Genomic DNA, 14,307 nt, shown 5'->3' with positions numbered 1-14,307 from the left:
AGCTTTAGAAGCTTGGTCAGATAAAGCTTTCATCGCTTCAGTCATTGAACCATTACAATAGAATTTTACTCCTAAATAACAGAACAGAACAGAACAGAACATCACTTTATTAACTCTAGTTACATATTACAGTAACACAAGAGTATACAATGCATAATACAATGAAACAAAGCATGCTTTTACACGTGACATAGTATAAAGAAGAACATTTTTTAAATTTTATTTTTTTATTTTTTTTTTTTTTTTTTTTTTGAATTATTATTTAAATAAATAAACGAGATTTTACTTCATTTATGTTGTTGGAGGAGGGAGAGGGGGTAAATGCCCTAAAGTTTAACTGGTACTAACAAACATTTTTTGAAACGGATTATAGGTATGGACACCTTATAATTGCGTGGGCGGATCGAATGTTTGTAAACATATCCTTTTACGCTAGGATAAGCACAACATCTTGGGTCACGTGACCGTCTGTGTAGTAACTAGACTTGAGAGCGTGTGAATTATGAAACACGTGCTATATTATGAATGAAATATTATATTTGTAAACAAAAAACGAATCTGGAATTACGTTCGTTATACAGTGACACTATTGGATGGATACATTTAAGCTATAAAGTAATATGGAATACTAATCAAAATAAGGTATGAGTATTATAAATTAGAATAATAATCGGGTGGCGGGAATTAGAGTTTACACTAATACATGTTGTACATGATGTTATATATCAATATCTAAGTAAGCTCTATATCTTCTCAAAAAGTGAATAAATGCACAGACAGCATTCTACTAAGCTGACATGTATATACACAGGGAATTAAATAATACAAATAGTATTATAGTAGGAACATTTTACAAAAAGGTCTTAGTGACCCTGAATTGCTCACCTAATTCATTTAAGAGATATAGGTATAACTGACTCAGTGTTAATTCAGCTACCTATGTGATAATTTAAATCTTTGAATTACTTAATTATTTGTAACAGAAGTGTTATAAATTTGCAAGTTTTCTTTAGTTGCATAAGAGATGTACTTGTCAATAGTTCTTTGTATTTCAGAATATTTGGTCGATTGTAATAGTATCGTTTGATATACTTTTTTCGTTCATTATCAAAAAAAGAGCATTTCAACAAGTAATGGAGTTCATCTCCTATGTCATTTGAACCACATACTAAACATTTACGTTCATGTATTTCTTGACCAATCCATCTACCAGTTTCTACCGGGAAATAGTGATTACCAGTCCTGAACTTTAAGAGACTTAAGTATTCTTGTTTATTAAGTTGAAGGAGATAGTTTTCAAGTTTAATTGAATCTTTGAATAATGAGTAATTTCTTCCCTTACTTGAGTTATCAAGAGAGGAATGCCAGTTTTGTGAATTTTGATCAATTAAAATTTGCTTTACTGCGTTTTTAATAGTTTTGCTTTCTATATTTTCCTGTTGAAGCCATATATCATATCTGCCTACTTCATTTAATATTTCTTTAATTTTAAGTATCCATTTAGATTCAAAATTTTGTTTGCTTCTCATATACTGATACAATTTAAATGCAAGTTTATTTTGGCTTCCAGTTACAAGCCTATTCCAAAATCCAATCATCCTACTTTTTACTATTATATCAAGAGGATACCTTCCAGTTTCACCATATAACATGTATAATGGGGTACTCTTTTTTAAATTTAGAATTTTCCTTAAAAATTCACAGTGAACTTTTTCAATTATTGCTGTGCTTTCATATCCCCATATTTCAGCTGAGTACATTAGAATTGGCAGGACGGTATGATCAAACAGCTTAAACACTAGGTCAATTGGTAGATTGAGATTGTAAGTTCTTTGATATACTAGATGTAACGCCTTTCTTGCTTGTTCAGCCAAATGCTTTCTGGTTGTTAAAAAACTTCCAGATTTAGAAAAATATGTTCCAAGATACTTGTAAGATCGCACTATTTCTAGAGGAGTATCACCAATTTTGAATGTGAATTTGTTATCATTTCTTGAACCTAGCACTAGAACCTTAGTTTTACTAATATTTATGTTAAGATCCCAGGTATTACAGTATTGTACAAAGTCATTCAGGCATTCCTGTAACTTCTTGGGGTCTTCAGATACCAAGACTGTATCGTCAGCGTAAAGTAAAATTAATATTTTCAAATAATTAACAAATTCATTATCTGGGTCCATGAATTCTATACCATTATGACCTTTAAGTTCTAGATAATCTTCTAGATCATTAAGAAATAATGCAAAAAGTACTGGTGAGAGATTTTCACCTTGACGAACTCCGCAATTACATTCAAAGAATTGTGATTTTATACCATTTTGTGAGACACAAGACTTAACATTTGAGTACATATTTTTAACTAATCTAAAAAATTTACCATTTATGTTATTTTCTAACAGTTTTTTCCACAGTCCAACTCGCCAGACGGAATCAAAGGCCTTAGAGAAGTCTACAAATAAACAAAATATCTTCTTATTTGATTTTCTTAGAATCTCTATAATTGAATTTAGTGTAAAAATATGGTCTACAGTAGAATAATGTTTCCTAAAGCCTGCTTGGTTTTCTTTAAGTATAGTGTTTTCTTCTAGAAAGATATTTAGTCTATTATTTAGGACAGATGTGAATAACTTGCTTACACAGCTTAGTAAGGTTATCGGCCTATAATTCTCAGGTAATAGGGAATCGCCTTTATTCTTATAAATTGGCAGTATAGCACCAATGGACCATTGAGTTGGTATAACACCAGTTTCCAATACCAGGTTAAATAACGCTACATACAACGGTAATAATTTTTCAGCCGATGATTTAATGTATTCGTTTAAAATACCATCAATGCCTGCAGCTTTACCATTTTTTAATGTTTTAATGCATTTTTTAATTTCTTCACTGGTTATACATGAATTTAAAATATTATCCTGCGTTAAATCTATATTATTAATAATATCATCTTCATTATTATCGTGAGTGTGATTATTACTCGCTTCTTTAAAATAATCATGCATAGAATCTAATGTTGGCATTTCCATAGTTTTCTTAACTTTCATTTTATTTAAATATTTCCAGTAGTCCTTAGGACTTTTACTTTGCATTTCTCTAAGTTTTGTTTCTTTACTTTTATTAAAGATATTCATATATTTATTCATTATTTTTTTATATTTTCTACTTGCATTGTTTAATATTAACCTATTTTCTCCAGAAGGATATTTATTATATTTTTTACGACATTTATTATAATTTTTTCTAGCCTTTTTGCACTCTACGCCGTACCATGGTTTACCATTTTCTTTTATCGGTTTATGACCTTGAGTATTTGATTTAAATGTTTTATTTGCACTATTTATAAGTGTTTTATTTAACTGTTCGGTTATATTATCTAGTTTATTTTGCGACGTATCCTGTTCGGTATTTGTGATTTGAGACAATATTTCATTAATACATGTATCTGATATATTAACAACAAAATCATTATCTAGCCTACTGTCCCATTTGGGCGTATTATATATACGTTGGTCATTTTTGTTTTCAATATTACTTTTTATATTCAATACGCAATCTAGTAATGCATGTCCATCCGAGTATAGAGGATCTAAATCAACAATACTGAAATCATATAATAATGTATAGCCTATCAGCGTAGATAAAACATAATCAATGACCGATACATTTCTAAAGGTCATTTTTCCAATACTGTCCCGGCCACATCTACCATTAAGTGCAACAAGGTTATTATTTTTGCAAATATCGATCAATTTATATCCGTGATTATTCTTTTTCTTATCCTGAGATTTTCTATGAACAGGTATACCATAAAATTCCATCCGGGCTTTTTGGTCTAAAAATTGAACTGCGTCACTATCGAGACCAAAAAGATCATTAAAAAAATCATCGCTTACAGTAAACTCTGGCAATTCTGCGATTTGGGCGTTATAGTCGCCAAAAATATATACATATTCAAACTTGTTACACATATCAGATATTTCATTTTCAAAAATTTCAAATTCGTCGTTTGTATAAAAACGTGACTGTATAGGTGGTACATAAACTGTACCAATTACCAAATCATCTTTCAAACCTGTGTATTTAGAGCTAAGTTTTAACCAAAATAAATAGTCGCACTGAGTATTCAAAATTTCTATGAACGGAAATATATCATTCTTAATGAATACACCAAGTCCACCTGACTTCCTCAGAACCTTTTGTTTTCTTGGAATGTTCACAAATGAGTAACCATCTAGACAAATATGGTCATATATATCAAGTTTAGTTTCAATAACTAAGAAAATATCATATTGGTTAACTAAATCGTTAAATTCAGTGTAGTTCGATCGCCTTTTCAGGCCACAAACGTTCAGAGATCCTACTTTGAGTTTGTCAGTTTTGAAGTTTTTCTGGTTTTTATTCACATAAGCACTGTTCTGGGCATTTGTATTGGGTTTAACAGTTTTTTGAGTATTATTTTCGAATGAAATGTTCAGGGCATCTCCCCCAGCACTCTAAGTATTGTTGGTTGTAGAAAGGTCAACTCCTACACTGTCTGTGGTAATAGGAGCAGAACTGCGCGTCGGTGTGACACGCAGTGAAGCCGTTGATACAAATTGATTTGCTCCCTTCCGGGATTCGAGTTCACGCATCGACTGGCTGTAGGCATCAACGTGATCAGCCGGAAATTCGGCCAACATATCGCTCTCCGTGTCACTTTCAGAACTGTCGTTTGCTTGCGTTTCCGCCAAAACACTGAACGCGTTACTCGTGGTCACGTGGTTGCGAGTCAACGGACGCTGCACGTGCGATTGGGTCTGGTGATTATGCGCCGCTTCTGAATATGAAGAGCTTACTGTCGTTCGATCAACTTGTCTCGATCCTTGCATAACGGTGCGCCATTGTGGAAATTCATCTTGAACTACCTTTTTCTGCACAATGAGTTTCGCTGGATAGCCGATATGGACAGTTTTTGGAGGGTTTTTCGATCTTTCCGCTTTGTATTTAGGCCAGATGCGCGACCTTGCCTCCATAATCTCGTTGGGATAATCTCGATTTATGCCAAAGTTCGATTTACCTTTCAGTGTAAAAGCGCATGACAAAATCTTCTCAACATCTTGGTGGTCTCTGAAACAGACTATAATTGGTCGTATTTTGTCCGTTTTAACTGTTCCGAGTCGGTGGCGCGCTGTATACAAATACTGTCGGGGTCAATATCTAGTTCATCTTGGAGGAATGTTTTTACAAGAGAAATACAATCTTCCGACAGGTAAATTTCATCGATACCACGGAAAACTAAATTGTTCCTTCGGCTTCGAGCTTCAGCATCGATGCTCTTATATTCTAGTGTTTTCACACGCGCATTTAACTGGTCATGGGCTGAAGCTAGGGTTTGAACATTCCCTTCCACGCTGGCAACACGCGCACTTAAGTTATTTGTACATGCTAACATCTCGAACAATGTGACAAGTTTATCATCCGTGGACAGAGATTTGAAGTCTTCGGTTGAGAATGAATTGAACTTACATGTTTCCTGATAATTATATGACCCATCGGTAGAACGCCTCTGCCTTTTAGAACTTTGTTTAGTTTTCCAATCATATGGGCTGAATCCAGTGTCCACGTCACCGCCGCCATGATGGTTTTCTTGTGGTCGCGAATGGACATGCACAAAACGCCTATTGAACTCCACATTTTCTGATTGTTTTTCCATTTCTGTAGTCCACTACCAACGTATAACTAATATCTCACGATTTAAGTTATTTAAAATATCCAAATAATCTCCGGAACTGGAAAAATAATCAAATTTTGTCCGAGCCAATTTAGCCGTGTCGTTTTACACCATGTCACAAAAAGAGTCAACAATTTCTAACTGTTGATCATTGATATACCATTGAAAATTCAAATTTTGCCTTATTTTCCTAAAAATACAGATTTTCGTTTTTTATGTTAATCTTTAATCCCTATTTAATTGAGTAAGCGTACAAACTATCTAACTGTGCTTGGAGGCTATTATAATCTGTGGTAAATATTACCATGTCATCGGCAAATAATAACATATAAATGCATAACTGATTAAGGTCACTCTCAGTCAATGAATCAAAATCAATATTTACTGTTACATCATTCACAAAGAGTAAAAACAGGATAGGCGAGAGTGGCTCCCCTTGTTTTAAGCCTATGGACACATTGAAAAATTCAGAAATGTCAGAAGAGACCTTAACACATGCGGATACTTGCTTGTAAATAGCCTTAAGCATTGTGACCATTCTAGAACTGACTCCAGTTTCTAATAGTTTGTACCATAGAGCTTCTCTAACAATAGTGTCGAAGGCTTTTTCATGGTCTACAAATGCACAAAATAGGGTATTTCCGTTATTAATCACTTTTTGAATGATACTATGTAAAATAAATATACAGTCAGCAGTACTCCTATTACTTCTAAAGCCATACTGAATATCCGTAAAAACTTTTTAATCTTCACGCCATTTATTTAGTCTATTTCTTAAAGCAAGAGAAAATATCTTTGCCATAGTGCTAATTAGAGAATTAATGAAGGGAAAACTAATACCACCTTCATCTTTTTTCTTTTATAATATGTTACCAATAAACATTATTTAAAATGTAGCTGTTGACCCACATGCTTAGGATGAAAACCTAATCGTGTTCACAGTCTGCTTTGTTGTACAAAAAATGTGAAAAAAATGTACCAATATCCATAATTCTGGTATTACACTAAATAAACAATCCTCAAAATATTATATATAAATATGAACTAAAGTCAAAAATGTTGGTATGAACCCTTAGTCCTAAATGTCAACCCCTGCATTTGACATTATAAAATTCTTGTCAGTTTTGATAGCTGTTAATGACATGACTGTTGCAAGCAATAATTCCCATAATGGCAACGTAAGCCAATAACACATAGCTATTTCCTCCCAAATTAAAATTGAACATTTTTGATAAAATATAAAAATTCCTGACACAGCAAACAAGTTTATTTTCCAGTAACAAAACACTTATTGCATAAAAAAACAGTTATTTATAGACACCAAACGTTCAGTTTTCAATATGAGAAAATTTAACTGCTTAACAATGTTTTTTTGCCTGGCCCTAGGCAGGATATGTCAGTAATAAAAGAAAATGAAGGCACAAGCTCACTAGTACCTCATAAAAGAAATATTTTTATAACCACTTACATCATCACCATCAACAAACGTTATTGTTACTGCAAGTGTTAAATGTCAATAGCACATGCCATAGACCTTTTTAGTGAATTTGTACAGAAACTAAGCATAACCAATGTGCACAGGCACTGAACGCAATAGTGATCCACACAAATCAAGAGGAGCTTCAGATAGCTCCACAACAGCATCTAGCCTTTGTTGCGGTGGAGACCAACAGACAATGTTATTTGACATGTTCTATTCTGTTGACAAATCCAGCGGGGCTTCACAGCTGACGGCCTGTTCAGTGCTAGTATCATAAACATTAGTGGCAGTATGATTTGACATGCAGGAACTATTTTCTGTACCAGGCACACTGACACCTTCATATCTAACATTTGTTTGTCCTATGGATGGTACAGTTGCAGAAACTGTACTTGTACACTGAACAGAATGGAAATGAACTGTAGGCCTTGATATTAATTGTGGAAATGTGTACCCAAAACGCATATGTTCAGTCCCAATACAAGACTTGAGGAGATACTCTGGCAGGAAATGTACAATTAGTGTAAAATAAGGGGTATGCAAAATAGATGGACTTGCATTGTTCCACACATAAGAAGGTGTCTGTTGTGTAGTCATACCCTTCCCAATATTACCATATTCACTTGGTGAGCCAGGATCAACATTTGAGTCAGTAGACATTGTCTGGATGTCAGAACCACTTGCCTTTACATTGCCTCTATTTTCCGACCTGACAACAGTTCCTAAAACAGAATGCTCTATTTCTTTGACATCTATGCAAACATATTCACTAGCTTTTTGACCTTAGCAAGTACAAAATTTTTTTTCTTTCAATCAATGAATATATGTCATCACAACTCTTGATTTCGAATTCAGAAGGACTTATACCAAGGAATTTACAGGCTGTTGTATTAAACATCACTTTGTCCTGTGTAACACCATTATCTTCTATGTTGACATTTAATCGTACACCTGTACCAGAAAATATATATTGCATCTTACATTTGTCACAGAAAAATGTATCATCTCGGCTATTCATAGACTTGCCACAATTCTTGAGGGGGCACAAGTCGTATATCTGGTGGACAACAGAAGTTGCCACAGCCTTAATACTTTGTTTCTCTGCCTGACCACTTAGTTCTCTGACAGTGGACACCTGTTTCGCAGCAGTCTTTTCTGGTGATAGTACATTTTTTACAGGGCTACTGTGTGGTATTTCTTTTAAGACACTTAACGCTGCTGAATTGTCATTTAGACTGTATTCCGCAGTAGTACAATTTAACACGAAAAAGTTCGGATATCTCTTCATAGGAACTCCTTCCAAAGTTATGATATCACCTGGCTGCCCATCAAAACTTGTAGCAGAAGTACGCCAGAATGTTCCTGAAACGCTCGTATCAAGTTCCCTGATTGTGATCGTTAGTCTGTCTGCATTATTGTACTTCTCTATTTGCCCCACATCTGTAATGAGGCCTGCAACATTTACATTCTTGCTTTCATCCGCATTCAATAAGGCGCCTAAAGGAGTGAGCTCTACTGGAGACTTCAACACATTTTCAGTTGTACTTTGAATTGTAGTGTCATTAGTAAACAACAGCTGGCCAGCTGCACATCTTTCTTAGTCCAAGTATAACTCTGCTGGCAGAATTTCACATGAATTTTGCTCACAATTATGGTTTTACCCTCAAATAAATTTGCATCCATGTATCTGGTTACACTATCCCAACCGACAAAGTCCAATTTTCCTCTATTGTCCTCAAAACACAACCAACTTTTGTACCATTTTTCTTCCCCCAAGTTGTTACGCGAGTCCTAGATTTGACTGTCACCTTAACACTGATCACCTCTTTGTCTCTCCGCGACGTTATTGCTTCCAATGGAGTGTACCTAAAGTTTAACAATAACACAAAGGAATTACATATTACGCGCCAAATAATGTAAATTACTAACACCCAACAGTTGCTAACATGGCAATTTGGAAACATTTATAGAACATTCCGCACTGAGTTGATGGAGTAATACTATTCATTTCACCAAAACTGTACATAAAGAAGAAAACAACATGTCAACACAACACTATATGTCAATTTCATTCCACCTATAATAGAATTTAATGCCAAGTTTTTCTGTCTTTTGACTTCGAATTTCCACACCAAAAGCCACCAATTTTCCCTTTTTTACCTTCAGTATATTGCACAGATACTTTGGTATACATGCAACGACTATTAAATCACATTTCCCCTGCACTTTGTTTATACCCCTAAATTTCCATAACACAATACTTTCCATATAGATGTTCCCTTTTTTCACTCCTTTAACTATGTTTACTTCACGCTTATATGTTTTGTTACTATTTTCTTCCTGGGTTTAATGTTATTTTCCTAGCTGGAAACCAGTCATGTAACCCCAAGCAGTCTACTTAACTAGTTTTTTTGGAGGGAATTCTGAACCAGTACAAAACATGTGCTGCACAAGCAACTGCCATTTCACCACATGAATAAAATGTCAAGGACCAATGATTCAGCCACTGTATTGCTAACCAAATCAATACAAGAGTTTATCCTAATAACTCACATATAGCCCTGCTGTCACTAATATTTAATGATTAAAGGAACCCTTCTCTTTTTGCCATTGCATTACTTTTTTATTCCAAGCCACGCTTCTTTTTTTGCAGCTCAATGTCTTTAACAGTAGCAATAACCATTACTTCAACTACGTAGCATATAACAATAATAAACATAACTGGAATCCAGCTCCTTGAACAGTGTTGCATATAACAACAATAAACATTACTAGCATACATAAAGGGTTATACCAATGGGCTTTTTTACCGTTTTATTGCACCTTATATGTCTATGATAATGGCAATACTCAATCCATGCAAAACATTCTTGTCCAAAACACTGCATACAAACAGCTATCCAACCCATCAGCATATTCAACCATAGCAATTCTAATACGCATGTCTCTGCTCAAAAACTTTTCACAGGAAAGACATCACACTTACGTGTTGCGATGTCAAAGTTTTTTATGACCAAAAAGAGCGCTTTTATATTTTTCTATCTGTGTTAGATCAATTATTAGAATAAAATTAATTTGTTGCACACCATGTTTCAACACTATTTATGCACTCTGGTGGTGATACACTGTTCAAATAATTTCTATGCTTTTAGCAGCACTCATGAATGCACGCGAAACATCCATATCCAAAACAAAACATTCATTTATCTATTAAACTGACAAGTATATTCAATAATTACAAGCACACCAATAAGCAGTATCACTTAATAATACATTTCTTTTCATAATTTTATCATGACACCATAGTACAGTAGGGGTTGTAACTGACCAAACAGAGAGCTGCATTCTATGTACCTTCCAATCTCTACTTTGGTATCACAAAGTAATTTACAATGAACCTATAGTGACTTTAGTAATAAATATCACGCAATTTTAGAAACTAAACTTAGGTTCCCCACAGCACATGTCCCAAATGATGTCACAAACAACAAAGTTTTATTGATATGTTATATTTAGTTAAAGCTTTGAGATTTTACACAGGGAGTCTATGATAAAGTCCGAATAAAGTGTAATCATTACCAAAGTTAAATTAGTATAATTCTACAATGTTTTGGAAATGTTAAAATTATGAATATACAAACAACCAAACTCCATGAATTGGTGACACAAGAAATCAAGAAATCAAGAAATGTTTGCAGCAAGGAGTGGCAATAAAAATATCAGGCAAAAAAAGAATAAAGGGTGTAACTAAGGAAATCAAATTAGTTTTTTTCAAAACAAAAAATGGAGCTATCTGAAATGTGACCTTGAGAGGAAAAAAATAAAAACAAATATTGTGTCCAATATTTCAATGGTAATTATCACTATCTAAAAATGTACAGTTAAACTTATATGAACATAGGCCCTTAGGCCATACCAAATTGATATGTCGTTCGTCGGAACTACCGCATCAATAATTTCATTCCCGAGAAAAAAAAATAAAAATCACCCGCCCGCACGTACATAAAAATCTCCGAAAAAAAAATTTTTTCCCGATAACGCGGTCCGGAATAATAACGGCAAAGCAGGTTTTATCGCTGTTTTAATGCGTCAAAGTGATATTGATCGGATTTCATGCATCCGTAATACATGTTACTGATGACCAAAACTCAAAAAGTCAGGAATTATGGTGTTGTTCATCATTTGTTTTAAATCTGGAGTGTCTGTGCTAGTGCCACACATGGCCTTCGATGTGTCGGTAGGTAATGAAGTAGGCACGTTCTACTTTTGTTCAATACAGTGAAAGGAACGACGCACGACTTGTAAGACGTGCACGGGGATGCAGTTAAAAATATTTGGAAATATTGTTCAGATCTAGTTTTCAAACCATTTGTTATCAGTTGTTTAGTTCAGTATGTTATATCTAGAGCCCAAAGCTGAGGCCGACTACTATCTTAAAAAAATGTTTGTTCACAGATCCTGACCGACCTATCACATTGTCTAGGCCAAATCTTTTTGAACGTAACTTCTTTAGTACAGCAGTCAGATATTCTATCGAAACGCATTTAGTCAATTTAAAAATTGTTAAGCTTTTCAAATAAGTAGTGTAGATATAAAATCTGTCCTTTTGTAACCCAAATTTTGCCTGTTTGTCTATTACTTGGCTGTGAATTGATAGAACGAAAAAAAAACTGGAAAAAACAGACCTCCCCAACTCTAAATTTCTAGTTCAGTCAAAGCAAAACAAACAACACATTAAGGGTGGCCATATAACACTTTAAGGGTGGCCATATTGGGAGCATTCTTTGTCAGTCTTGTTATCATTTTTGCCTGAAATGAATCTCCACCACAAAAACATAAGCTAGCCTGATCTGTTAAGAAATTATTCCAAAGGGATTCGAGCAATGTCGAAGCATCTGTGTGACCAACTCTGTTTGGTCTCACTGGTCAAGTGGTTTGTTACTTCCCTTCACTTCTATGGGTTGGAGTTCCACTAGGGGCACAAAGTTGTTCATGTGCCGAAGCCATCTAACTGTGCTTCAGAAGAAATGTTATTCCACACATGTGCCTGTTTTGTCTTAAATATTCCTCATGCTGTGCCATTAAATAGGCAGGCCTTCAGATTAATGTAGAAAAATCAAAATTAAAAATAAGACACTCATCCCTTAGAAATTATAACTAAAAGAAAAACAAAGTGATTCAGTGAGGTTTGGCAAGAATTTATTTGCAAAATCATTCATGTAGTCTTTAAAACATAATAGAAAAGCTATATACTGTGTTACCGACACTGTAAATGTTTGATTTCTGTGTTATTTCTAAAGAAATGTTAACTTCATGTATAATCATAACCGCCTCAAGGGTCCAAGCTGGGAAAAAAAAAAAATAAAAAAAAGCCCGCTCGCTCCATGTAAAATCTACCCGCCTGTGAAAAAAATCAAAATTGAGAAAAAAAAAATAAAAAAAAATTTCGCTCGCCCGCTCCAATTTTTTTTTGAAAATTTTCCGAAGAACTATTAATCAGTTTGGTATGGCCTAATCCAAAGGACAAGTCATAATCCCAATATGGACTTGCTACAAAACCGAGACAACACCAAATCCGACCACCCTTCACTTTCAGCATACTTGCAACAAAAATAACGCATGTTATTTGTCAGTCATGACCAGCAGGCTTATGAAGTGATAGGGGTCAAATATACGCATTCTCGACTAAATGCTTCGACAAAAGCTCCAACACACAAAGTCACTCTGACCTTTGGTGTCTGCAACACTAAATCTAATGGTACTATCCGCTAGCAATGGCCAACACCCATATATGTTAAACTTTCCTAGCCAAAAGACTTCCAATGCTATTACATGACATGGACAATGAAATAAGCATTGCATATAAATCGCATAACCCATATCTAACACCCATAATGTTTCTTTCTCTTCATCTTTCGCTGTTATTGCATTTGGTGCAATAGCATCCAACCACACATTCAGTATAACTACAAAACCATGAATTTAACAATATTGCTACACAATACCTTCACATGTCCTCACTTCAGATAATAACACCAGGCAATATAGCCGAACACCAAACAGAACTTAACAACCTGCAATAGAAAGCACACCCTCAATTACAAACAAACCAACATATGAAAAACCAAAATGTCACATAGCTATGTAAACACAACACCCAACAAAACTAAGCAAGTGGCCACACAGTGGCCTCCACACTCTCATCCCACTGGCAGGTTTCCCATCCTTTTACCTCTATGAAAGCTTAAAAACTTCTACTTAATAAATACAGGTTCTGCAAATTTTCTTTTTCCTTCCTATTTTTCATTTTGTTTCCTTACTGTCCTCAAGCTTTTGTTTCCCAAGGAAATTATGAATTATTTACTTATCTAGCATGTTGTGAAGACTAAATCAACTCCTTCATATTAACTACACCTCTGGCGCCACCTACATGATTTATATAACATTTGATACACTTCTAGCAATTAAATTCTTTTCAGTCAAGTTGTTGTTTGATCATTGAAAAAAAATCGCTTACTTTTACCCTACCGCGTTTCAGTATGTATCTCTTTGCATTCTATTGAAATCGGCATGTTCCTTTCGCATGCTAGGTAAAAATGGCGGCGTAAGAATTTAATGTCTCGAAAAGAGAAATTGAAAGAAGCGAAAAGTAGTAAATTCAGCGTGTTGTATTTAACGAACTGTAGTTTTCTTATATAAAAGTTAACACCCGCTTTTCTTTTTGTTTTTCTAAAGAAGCGATTTTGTTCTCTATGGAAATATAAGTCTCTTAAAATCTGATATGCTATAAAATGTCGAAAGCCGTTATGAAGTAAGTGAATTTTATATGAAATAAAGAACAGCTGGATTAAGCGGTGTTCAGCCTATAAGGAGCAGTACATGGTATTTTCTGAAACTCCTCGAAAATGAATGTAAATGCCTTTAATCTATTCTTTATGATGTAAGACAGTAACAAACGGCTGAAAATTCTTAAATTTCTTGTGTTTAATGAATTTAGATCGAATTTTCGACCAGGTGGCTCTATTTTGGTTCGTTTTAGGACCTAGTAAATGTCTTTTCTCGCATTTTAGCACGTCAATTGTCTAAATATTATTGAAATTAGCATAACGATTAAATG

The sequence above is a fragment of the Mercenaria mercenaria genome, chromosome 9 (assembly GCF_021730395.1).
Source record: "Mercenaria mercenaria strain notata chromosome 9, MADL_Memer_1, whole genome shotgun sequence".
NCBI classification, from domain to species: domain Eukaryota; kingdom Metazoa; phylum Mollusca; class Bivalvia; order Venerida; family Veneridae; genus Mercenaria; species Mercenaria mercenaria.
This window is presented reverse-complemented; position numbering follows the sequence as displayed.